Source organism: Quercus lobata, chromosome 1, assembly GCF_001633185.2.
Source record: "Quercus lobata isolate SW786 chromosome 1, ValleyOak3.0 Primary Assembly, whole genome shotgun sequence".
Lineage (NCBI taxonomy): Eukaryota > Viridiplantae > Streptophyta > Magnoliopsida > Fagales > Fagaceae > Quercus > Quercus lobata.
The window spans coordinates 50859945-50872691 of NC_044904.1; positions in this window are offsets into that span (position 1 = coordinate 50859945).

Below are 12747 nucleotides of genomic sequence, written 5' to 3' on the forward strand. Positions count from 1 at the left end.
GTTCTATCACTCCTTTGGGAATTATTCCCCACACCGCTACCGCTTCTTTTAAGAATTCATCTTCTTTTAAGACTTCATCTTCTTCATCCCATATTCCTTGGACTTCTATGGCATTGAAATTGACATTTGTAGTTTCTATCAACTTTGAGCAATCCCATTTAATCTCATCTATTTGCTCCTAGTTTTGATATGGAGGAGGAGCCCTATGGTAATTGGGCAAAGGATTCCTTCTAATGTTGGGTTTAGTGATAATATTAGGATTTGGGAGGGTTCCATTGTTTATGAGGTCTTGTATCTCATGTTTAAGCCGAAAGCGATTGTCGGTTTATGGCTGGATTTTTGGTGGTAGTGGCAATATTAATTGAGGTTCCAAGTGGGAGGTATGGGATAAGTCATGGGTGTAGGGTCTAAAGGTTTGATGAATCCTTTGGAAGATAGGTTTTCATATGCTTGGGTGAGGGTCATTCCTAGGTCGGAGAATTCTCGGTGAGCTTTCTTTAGGTAGGCTAGTGTTTGTTGGGGTATAATGGTGCTCACATTTACGAGATTGGGCACTTTAATGGTGGTTGCTCTCCCTCCATATGTTTTCTCCAATTGTCCATTGTTTATAGCGTCTTCAATTCTTGTCCCACGATCACATAGTTCTCCAAATGAGCTAATAGGCGATGAAAAAAGCCTACTATTATATGCCAGGAGCAAGTTCTTAATGATCATGTTGATCTGGTCCTTCTCATTTGGCCTATTGAACATTCTTGATGCCTTGGTCTTTCATCTAGTCATGTATTTGGAAAATGTCTCCCCTACACCTTGTTTGGTAGTCTCCAAATCCCTTAAAGTCATATCAATCATGGTGTAGAAGACGAATTGGTCCACAAACAACTCCACTAGTTCATTCCATACCTTAGTTTTGCTTGCATCAAGGCTATAGTACCACCTTGATGCACCTCCCATGAGTGAGAGAGGAAATGCATGAAAAGTTTGCTTCTCATCTAGCCTTTCATTTCAGTGATGTTTAGGTATCTTCTTACATGTTGCTTCAGATCTTCAGTCCCATCAAACTTTTCCTCATCATAAATCTTGAACTTGGGAGGCAATGCAATAGGAGCCTTTGAACTCACTCCCCCCATATTATAGAGGTAATCATCCATCCCTTGTGCCTTGCGGAAGGCGAGTCGCATTTTCTCCATCTTCTCCCTCATGGCTATGGTTTTTGCGGTGAGCTTCTTCCCATTCTTCCACTTCCTCCTCATCATCATTGATTTCCACATGTGAAGACTTCTTGAGCTTAGATTCCTTCAACCTAGTGAGACGCTCTCCCATTTTCTTAAGGGCCTCTCCATGTTCAACCAAACCCTTAAGGGTCTTTTGTGTCATTGAGTCTTCCACGGAGGTAGTCATTGTTTTTTGGGGGGTCTCTTCCTCTTCTTGGTATGTGTCCTCAATCTTGATCAAGTGCTTTCCTTTCTCTCAAATTCAAACGGGAGTGGGGACGTGTTTTCTTGACTTTGACAGTGTAATGATGCTTGAAAAGAAGCCCCATTTTCATTAAGTTCATGTCCCAATTAAAGGTTTTTTAATTTGTTAGATGTCCTTAGAAAATGTTTAGGTTCATTTTAATGAAGGCCCAATTACAATTAAGCTCTCATTTTACTCTCATGGGATTTCATTAGAATGCACTTAGAAATTTTCAACCCTTTGTCTCAAACATGGGCTCACAATATATTCATCACCTTTGGGCTTTTTATTTTTATTCATCACTTCATCAAATTTTTTTTTTTTTTTTTTTTTTTTGAAATAGCCCTTTAGCTAGAATATATTGTAGCCTTCCTCTCAAAGTTCATGAAGTTCTCATCATTTTGGGACTAGGCATACAACAAGGAGGCCCAAGATTAGGGAAGTTCATATTGGCTTTGTAGGATTTTGGATGCTAAGTCAATAGCATATTTGTAACCTTAGGCCCAAAGTCCTCTTTTTCAAAAGGGTTTTTTCAATTAGGCCTATAATAGCAATTAGACTATGGTCTTATAAACCTTTCAAGTTAAGATATACCTTTGGATTTAGGGACAAGCCTTTTATATGTGAGAAATTCTTTTCTTTTATCCCAAAATATCTTAGGGTATACCTTAACTTTAGGGCCATCACTTTCATTTTTACATCTTTTATTTGTTCTTTAGAATTAGGTGAACACATGATGTATGGTTGAACAAACAAGAGATATAAATGATATCCTTTGTGATAGGGTCTAGGAACTCTCTAAGTGTGGGTAGGCTCCCTAAGGCTAAAGAGATAGATAAGTAGGTCACTCTTAACTTGGTGGGCTATGATTCCAACCGATGGTCTAAGTAGACCCCATAGTGGATTGGTAGCAAACCTTTAACATACTCAAAACCCATTATATGCGATGGCACCGATTGTGAGTTGGTGGGACGAACTCCGGAAGATTTAGGCCCAAATGGAGCCTTCCATCTTCCCACTCATCACCAATCAAGGTTAAGGGACAAAAGAAACCAAGTGATGTGTGTGCAAAAAAGCATTGAAATAGTTTTTATCAAAGTTAAGAAATAAGACACATAGGAATTAAACTCACTATCCCTAGTGGAGTTGCCACTTTGGACACAACCGAAAGTGTGTTGGAGTCACCACCTAGTTTTTGCAATGGTCTAGGAGCCATATATATAGCGCCCTCTCGAGGAAGGACCATTGATCTTACTACCAGAGATATGGGTTCGGAGTATAGGTACATTCTTGGAAAGGTGTTAGGCACCCAAGACTGCCCCAAGCCTAAGGTTGGCCTCCCATCATTATGTCTTATGTCTTAACCTTGATAAATTCATGTTCAACACTTATATTCTAACTCACACACACACTAACATACATTTAAGCATACAGCATGGCATCATTTATCCCAAAACATATACATATCCATCCATAAAGCATAAGGAACCCTACCATACACATATAGAAACGCCAGCATTCATCTAGCACATGAAAACCCTATCATATCATACATCTAAAACGAGGCAGCAACTTAATCATAACAGCAAGGTATCATGGCAATCATAAAATTATTTAAAGCATGTAATTGGAATTAAAAGACATAAAAAAAATATTCAAACAATATACATCATCAAATGCATGTTCATACCAATGCATGACTTACCTTTACTTACCTTTCAACAACACAACACCTATGGCATCATGTATGAGCATGTGAATGCATGTACATGTTATCAAAACAAGGAAAATAATAAACAAACCCTAACTCTAACATTGATAGCAAATCAAGTAAATAAACATGTGAAACATAGGCATTAGAAGCATGGGAGCATGGAAAAGAAACTAAACAAACAAACATATGAAAGTAGAAGCAAAAAGAAAGGAAAAAAAAATAGGGTTTCTGGGCAGCGATTTGCGCACGCAAGAATAAGCCTGTGTGCGCAAGCAAGATTATGCGTACGCAAGTTCTTGCCCAGAAAACCTAAAAACAAAAAAAAGGGCAGAACCTCAAAACTAGAATTCTAACAACCTAACATGCATTTTAAACATACAAACATACAAACCTAAACTAAAAAACCATATTAAAACATTTTATTCAAACAAAATAAAGCAAACAGAAATATTTAAAAGTAAAAAATGAAAGAAAGGAAAAAGAAAAGTTTAGACTAGATACCTCACACAAAAGCTTTCCAAGCTTGATTTTGACCATTCCCCTCAATCAAATCTATTCACAAACCAATAAGAAAGTGATTAGCAACGTTAAACTAAAAGGATTGGGGGCAAAAAAGGTCTCAATCAAACAAAATTGATTTGAGGGTGTTTTGTGAAAAACTCTCATTTGATTCACTATTTTCTAGTGAATCTTGTATTTTTTTTCCATGGAATTTCTGTGTATTTTGAAAATGTACCATGTAAGGCTTTATATAGTAGGAAAAAATAGGATTTGGAACAGCTCCCAAATGATGTGGGATTTGTTCCAAACTTCAGCCATTATTGTAGAAAACTTGCATTTCTTATGAAACCCTAGTTACGTATGCATGCTTTGATCCACGTACGCAGGCTACTGCTCATGTATGTGGGTCGAGGGCCACTTTAGTCATTTTATTTCCAAAAATATATTTTTACTCATTTAAAAGATTATATTTTCCATTTTAACACTCCTTAAGTCAATTTGATATCTGATTGGGCTCTAAACTAGCCTTGGGTCTTTATAGTTCAGGCATCATTGGGGAACGGGAGCCCGAGTCGTAAGGGGTACAAAATGCGATGTCTACACTATCAATCAAGCATTTTATCTTATAACTTGGCTTTTAAATTAACTTTCTTAGAATTAAATAGTTACTAAGCATATATCACTCATGCTAAATTAATTTAACCTTACATTACTAGGGTAAGTTAGGTTAACTTAAGGTATTAAATGGTGCGGGGTATCACATAGGCTAACATTTTCTACACTATTTAAATAGAACTGAAACTACAAAATGAGACCACCACATTAGGCTAACATTTTCTACAATTAATATTTAAAGTGCACTGAAGCTACGAAATGAGACCACCAAACAAATTTAGAATTGCCACACATATAATGGCAATGTCAGTCCCCCCCCCCCCCCCCCAAAAAAAAAAAAAAACTCTCCTAGAAGTTCGTTTTTCATCCTTAAACTTTTAGAAAATTGTTTTCTGTCCCTAAACTTTGCAAAACATTCTACTTTAGGACCTTCTGTCTAAGTCCATCAGTTTATCTCCTACATGGCTTAACAAAATGCTAACATGATATCTAACTTGGACCAAACCACCTTATTTTAAAATTATGAACATATGGCACACATGGATTAAAAAATTTGGTGAGACTAAATTACCCCATTCCTAAACCCAATCATGCCGCGTTAACTCAAAATGCACCCCCCCCCCCCCCAAAAAAAAAAAAAAAAACATTTTCATTTTCATTTTTTTTGAAGAAAAATAATAAACTCTTTATAGCTTTCCTGTATGGAATGAGCAATATTGCTTGTCATCCCTATTGTTGGTAACATACAAGTTTTTGGATGGCATAGTCCTTTAAAGGAATCTTTTGTGATCCATCATCTAAACATTAATATTCTCCTGTGCAGCTTACGATAATTTGATGGTGAGAAACAGAATGTTAAGGGATAAGTAGTGATAAGGGTATTTTTGGCCTATGAAAATTTCTTTGGCACTTTGACCCGTCGGGATAAAACACTTCACGTAGGGTCCATCGAGTTGATGGCTCACCTAATATCCATGAAACTTAAAGACCCATCAGGATGAATATCTCATGTAATCCCCTTAGGACCCAACGGTACAAGTAGAAGACCCTTCCTGGGACCCGTCGACCTCCCTCAGACTCGTTGGATAGCAGGCATTTGAGCCCGACAGTGGCTCTATTTGAGCCCAGCGTGTGAGCCTGATGGGAGCTCAATTGGACCCCTCTCGGATGATTTGCATACTGACGGTTGAGTACACTAGGTCCCACAAACTTTCACGTGTTCTCAACTCATGTATCCCTATATGAAAATAACTTGCACACCACATCCAAACACCCTACTACACGTTTGTATCTTCCCCATATGGGAAAAGAAGCCCTAAGATCTTGGTGCCTTAACTCCAAATCTTCTCTACAAGGAAAGCTCCTACATTCAAGGGATCTTGGTCAGCTTTACACTACTATATAAGAACCAAGTCTCATCTTCCTTAAGACATGTGAAATTTCCTAAATCTTACACTATTGAGTTCTTGGAGATTCTTCTATCACTAACTTAACCTTTGGAGGGTCATTGGCCGGTACCCCACCGGTACTCTCTGTTGGTTCTTTGTCTCTTGTTCTTCAGATGCCATAATTGGAGCATATGTGGACGATCAGCTCACTGATGATTTTGTACATCATCAAGTAGATTGCTGCTGAAACTATATTTAGAATCTGGTTATCAACTTTGTTAGATCCATGTTCTATTGTCCGATGAAGCTGCAAGTAAATGGCTGTAATATTCTTGGAGACTTAAAAAAAAAAAAAAAAAAAAATCCAAACTTTTATACTTTATTGTCATGTTTCTTTATATTCAAGTTTTAATGCTGTAGTTTTAGCTGTTCTTGCTTAATAAAAGTTATAGGCTTATAGCTTTTTTCTTTAAAAACAGAAAAAGAAAAAGAAAAAGAAAAAAGTTTTAGTGCTTTCGTGTTCTGCTCTATAGGTTGGAGATTGCATAATTAATTACTTATCTAACTACAAAATAGCTATAAGTCAATGAGTTCTAACTCATGACATATAATCATTACATGAAAAATACGGTGGAATGTAAAGTTGTGGGCTTTGTGACTTGTTACCACTAGAAAGTGGAAACTCAATGTTAGAATAAGTATTATAAGGAATACAAAAAATTGTAATGAAATAAGTAATAATTATTCTTGTAAGGGTGGCATTTTGGTTCCTGAGCCCAAAGGATAGAAGGATTTGAGCCCAAAGAGCCCAACACAATAAATTTGTAGAGCATGGACTTAAAAGCTAGGTTTCAATGGATCATGTAACACGCATAGTGGGTTAAAGATAATAAGAAAGCAAAGAAAGACAAGTTCTAAGTAAGGAAATCCTTTCTCGGCGAAGTCCGAGGAGAATGATTCTTGAATATATTTTATTTTAGACTTGGATACAATTTCAATTTTTGTTGCTATAGTGTGTTCTCCACAAATTTTTCGATCCCCTCTCCTTTGAGGGTCTCTTACATTATATAGCTCTCTTTAGATAATCATAGCCCTCCATTTGTTGATTGTTCAGGCCACCTTCCCAAGCCCCTTATGAGTTGGGACAACTAAGGCAGTATTGTTCAGAGGTATTCTCCACATAAATGCAGCTAGGAGGTTTGGTGGGATGCATTAAATGTGGTGACAGCCACCATCCCTTCAATCATGTCAAGGCTATCCCCCTCCCCGAAACTCTTTCTCTACAGTATGACCTCCTCTGGTAACGTACCACTAACGTGGCCTTACTGTTCGAGTGTGTGACTTCCTCGGCATGATAATGGCCCCCTCGGCCATGGGTATGACACGTGGTGCAAATACCTTATTTAAATTCTTATACTCCACAATTCTCATGCATCTATTTGGTTATATCACATGAATAGAACAATAAATTTGTATTTCATAGTTTGGCATAACATGATTTGATGAGGAAAAGTGGCTAGATGCCTTTTATTTTTAAAGTATGTAGCAAAACATCTCTCTTTCTAAAGTATCTAGTAAAATAGCTCTATTTTAGAACTCAATTTCAATAAAATCGAGTTGTGTAAAACTCAATATCCTAAAAATCGAGTTCTATGTGTATTTCAAAAAACATTTAAGTGGCAAAATACACATAGAACTTGAAATTGCTAATGTCAAGTTGCACTTGAAACTCCATTTTGTTAAAATTGAGTTTCAAAAATAGGGAAATTTTGCTAGATACTTTGGAAAGATGAGTGTTTTGCTATATACTTCAAAAAGAAAGGATATTTTGCCCTAATTTGAGAATAGAATATGATGTCTAGCTTAACATTCAATTATTTATAAATTAAAAATTTGTATAATTGGTTTTTTTAAAATAAATTTATAATCAATATCATTGTCCTTTATTAAAAATTGCTAAATGTTAAAAAAATTAAACATGGAAAAAAAACTGACAATATTTCTCACAAATATTAAATTCTAATAAATGTCAAATTCACTTTTTTGAATAAAATGATATGTAAAATAAATTTGATTTGATATATATATGTGTATTAAATTTCATACCATAATAGTCTTAGAGCATTAGTATCAACTGTGCTAAATTTTTAGCATTTTAACAAACCAAACATCTAAAAACAACCAATATCAAAAGAGCCAAATCTCAAAAAAAAAAAAAAGGCACAGAGCTATAATAATATTTTAAAAATAAGACGATATGACATAAGTGCTAAAAACAATTTTCTCTCTCTCTCTCTCTCTCTCTCTCTCTCTCTCTCTCTCTCTCTCTCTCTCTCTCTCTCCATAGGTTTTCAATGGTGGTGTTTATCTTGAGTTGCAGTTGCTCTCACCCCTCTCTAGCCATGGGTTTTTAGTGATAGTGCCTGTTTGTTCATTTAGACCCCTTAAACAGATTGTTTATCCTAATTTATTAACCAAGTGATTACTTAGATTAATTTTTAGATCTAGGTTAAATACAAATAAATCATATCATGCAATGATGCGGAAAAGTAAATAACACCATGATATGATGACTCAGGAAAACCAATGAAACGAACTATTTCAAGGTAAAAACTTGGAGAGGATTTAACCTAACTATCCTCAAGGTAAAACAAATCCACTATAAGAGAATTGAAGTTTTTACAATCAGATATAACCCTAAATCTATTGCTATCTCATGTAGTAACTTACTGACACGACAACGTGCAAATTTCGAATCCAGGGACTCCTTCTCATCTTGGATTTATAGCAACACAAGCCGCCATGCTTGTGACTTTAAGATCCTACTCAAAGGTTTCAGATCACCTTTAGTAATGATCTTGATGCAGCAACTATGTTCTACGAAATGCTTGATTGTAGTTTTTGCTCCGGTAAATTCTTGTATAGTTAGAAGGTACAAAACCTCTCAGATCTCATAAAGAGTAACACATAAGTCTTCTTCCACTCACCAAAACATGGCTAGGGTTTTTCCTTTTATATTTGGAGAAGTTTAGATGAAACCCTAAACATTTTCGCGGGCTTGGGCCTGTTTAAAAATCTACAAAAAAAGTTGTGCCTGCGATTCTCGATCGATCGAGCTTAATTCTCGATTAGTCGAGCAAGGCTGAATCACACTCCCTTTTTCTGAACTCAGCTGGACTTGAACCTTGAAACACCCACATTTAAGCATTGCCTAAAACCTAGTCTAGACATGTTTTATTCTCGATTTGCCAACACAATACAAATTTGATTCTAAATATTCAAATCTAAATCTTTAAAACCTAACAATGTCCAGTCTTGAGTTTCAGTTAGTTTTGGGTATCGAGTTGTTTGGTTGTAGTTGTTGGTGGTTGTAGTTTTGGTTGGTTTTGGGTGTTCCGATAGGTGATGATTTTTTCAGATTGGTTTCAGGTGTTATGTTGGTTGTAGTTTCAGTGCTGCTGTTGTTTTTAGTTTTTGATGTTTTTATTTTTAAATTAAAGGTTAGATTTTTTTAAAAGTTATTTTAATGGGTGATGTGTTAAAATAAGATATGTGATGCAGGGTGTATTGAAAAGTGGTATGTTAAAATAGTTATAGTAGTTTTTCCTTCTTTGTTTTTTTGGAGAAAGCTTATCATAGTTTTTCCTTGTGTCAAAATGACATTTTTTTAGTACATTTGATGCAAATGTTGTTATACATTGGTTTTTGTGGAATTTTTAGTCTTTGTTTTTTTTGAGTTATTACGAGATTTAATGAATAACTATCACACACTTTTTGTAAAGAATCATCATCTATAAAATACTATATAACTGAAGCCTGTCGACTTTTTGTTGACCTTTTAAGGGTGTGCCTCCTCCACTTTGCAGCCTCCAAAATTTTACACCTCATTTTATTTTTTATTTTTTTTTTTTACAACTTAATAGAATAATTGAATAACCCATCCCGACAAAGACCATGACTTCTATTTCACAACCCTTACCCAACCCGTGGAAGACTCTCTTCAACTATACAATTAAAGAGCTAAACACAGAGATGATCTCCTTAGGTTCAGTAGTCCATCCCGACATTGTTTGCATCTGTTTTCTTCGGTTCTTTTCACAGTGTGTCGTTCATAGCTTTAGCAGAAGGTTTTTTTTTTTTTTTTTTTTTTTTTTTAAGAGTTGTCCAAAGTTTTCAGTGGTTTTAGTAGGGTTCGAGGTCAAGAAAGTAATAAGTATCAAACTCTCTCAGGTTTTCGTTGATAGATTAACTTCAAAGTATAATGGGTACGACCTGGATACAGTTGCGACACGGTCATGACACACTAGTACATCCCAGACATGGCAATATTGCAGATTTCGATGGATTTTGGTGCTATACTCATTTTAGACCGGTACAAAATAAATTAGGTTTTTTTTTTAAATTTGTGGTTCTTACCGTAGGACATCGCCACTTTCACCTTTCTTTTCAACTCATCGGAGACTCAGACTCTTACAAAATACATATTCTCGCCGGATTGAGCTTCTCTTATTCGTGTGTAACAAAACTAAAAAGACTTTGGTTTTAACTTTTGTAACAAAGTGAGGTGTTTTGTATGTTTGAAATGGTTCTTTAAATTTGGATTGTTTTTTCCAATAAGTCAGATGATGGGCTGTGTGCCTCATCAATTTGTTGACATGTTTGCTTGGTATTAACTGTGTTAGGTGACCACCGCATACATTTGATGCAATGGTCACTCCACAAGTATAAGTATTTGTGGGGTGTGAGGGACAATAGTCAAGGTTCAAGTCTCCGAGAGGGAGTTTCACGCATATATATGCTTAGATTAAACTAGAGTAGAATTTTTATCTTGTATAAAATAAAAATAAAAATAAAAATTGTGTTAGTTGAACATCTTTTGAGTTTTGGCCGTTTATATGTACTCTTCTCTTATGTGCTTTTATATATATATATTGATTAGAATATTAGTAATAATAATTTTCAAAGAAAAAATGAATATTGGTAGTGATATAGAACCATGGTATTGGACCAAATTAATTGGGTTATAATATAATTAAACTTTAAATGGGAAATATGGGTTCTAACTTTAACAAAATTATAAGTTTACGAATAAAAAAATGAAGTATATATTTGTATATATTAAATTTAATGGTAAATTACAAAGTTGGCCCCTATTCTTTACACTATATCTCAATTTGGTATCTATCCTTTCAAATGTGTCAATTTGATTTCCAACTTTTTCAGTGTTATATCAATTTAGTCCCTATTGTTATCTATTGGATGGAAAAAGCTAACATGTCAAATGAAACAATAAAAAATTATTTTTCATGACATATCATCTCCCAATTGCACCACCATATCAATTATTTTAATAAAAAAAATTAAATTAAAACTTAGACACATACACAACAAAATTCATAAAATCATTTACTCATCTTCATCTCCATCTTTTCTCCCCCTCACTCTCGTTAGCCACCTCCGGAAAACATATTCCTTGCCACAACAGAGCAAACACCCATAGCCCAAAAAATAAAAAACTCTCTCTTGAACCACCACCACCACAACCACAACACCTCCATCGTTGCTTAGATCATTCTCGGCACCGTCGCTAAGCTCAATCTCGAAACCTTCGCTTTCCTCAGCCTTGCAGTGTGAATCAAAGCTCTGCCCAACAAATGGGTCTTCCTCAACCCATGTGAATGAAATATGGGTTTGACATTGGATTTAAGTGATTGATATGGTTGTGTTTGGGTGTTTTTGGAGTGGTTGTGTTTGGGTTTTATTGTCTTTGGTGGTGTCATTGTGGTGGTTTAATCGAGTTTTTTTTTTGGTTCGACTAAATGGTGGTTGGCTGGGTATTTGGTGGTGCCGTCGTGACATGATGTGGGATTCTTGGAGGTTTTGAGTCTTTGGTTCTACCCGTTTTGTTTGTTGGTGGTACAACAGAGAGAGAGAGAGAGAGAGAATTAAATAAGCTTATCAGAATTGGTTCTTCTTTTAATATTCTTCTTGGTTGGTTTTCTAAATGCTTATGAGAATTGGCCATTTTTCCTAGTTAATTGGAGTCCCAATTCTGAGATTGAAGTGGATTTATGGAGTAGGTGCACCTATGAATTCTCTAGCTATAGGACGTGCTGTTAATCTAGCACAAGAAGATTACGCTCCTTTCTTAAAAACAATAAAGGAAGAGTCTACTCTTAGCATGGTTGTTGTTGGGCAGTAAGGTTCCTTGTCAGGAGAAAGATCTTCCACCACTAAAGAGAGAGAGAGAGAGAGAGAGAGAGAGAGAGAGGGGCAGGCAGATGAGTTAATGATTTTAGGGATTTTGGTGATGACATCTCTAGATTTTAAATTTAGTTTTTTAACCCCAAAAAAAAAAAAAAAATTGACATGGAGGTATAATTAGCAAATGATGTGGCATGGAAAATAATTTTTTATTGTTTTGTTTGACATATCAACTTTTTCTATCGATGAGATAACGGTAGAAACTAAATTGACACAACCTTGAAAAGGTTGGAGACTAAATTGACACAATTGAAATGTTAAGGACTAAATTGAGATATGGTGTAAAGGATAAAGACCAACTTTGTAATTTATTCTAAATTTAAAAATATACCTAAATATAAATATTAATTAATTAATTAATTGTCGTACCCCTTACGAGTCATACCGTTATTTTTCAAAAATTGTTGTACTCCCGTGTCCCAATCCGTGTGGGTATTTGTGCAACTAAGAAGCTAATTGATTGACAAATTTTTGATGACTTAAATTAGCGTATAATTTCATGATTTTAGAGCATGATTTGTCCTCTACATAAAACATGAACTCAATGATTGACTTCCTGCATTTCTTGGTTGAAACTAAAGTCAAATAAAACTTACTCCTTCAGAGAGAGAGAGAGAGAGAGAGAGAGGTCGTGGCCATTAGAGTTTCAAGTTGAGTAAGTTATGCTTATAACATATAACACTAAGTTATGCTTGAATTATTTGCAGAGCCTCCACTCTATCCAATTTGGGCATGTTTGGAGTGGACAAATTTGATGCATTCTTCCTTTAGATTAGGTTGGTGATTGATAGTAATGACTAGGCTTTTTTG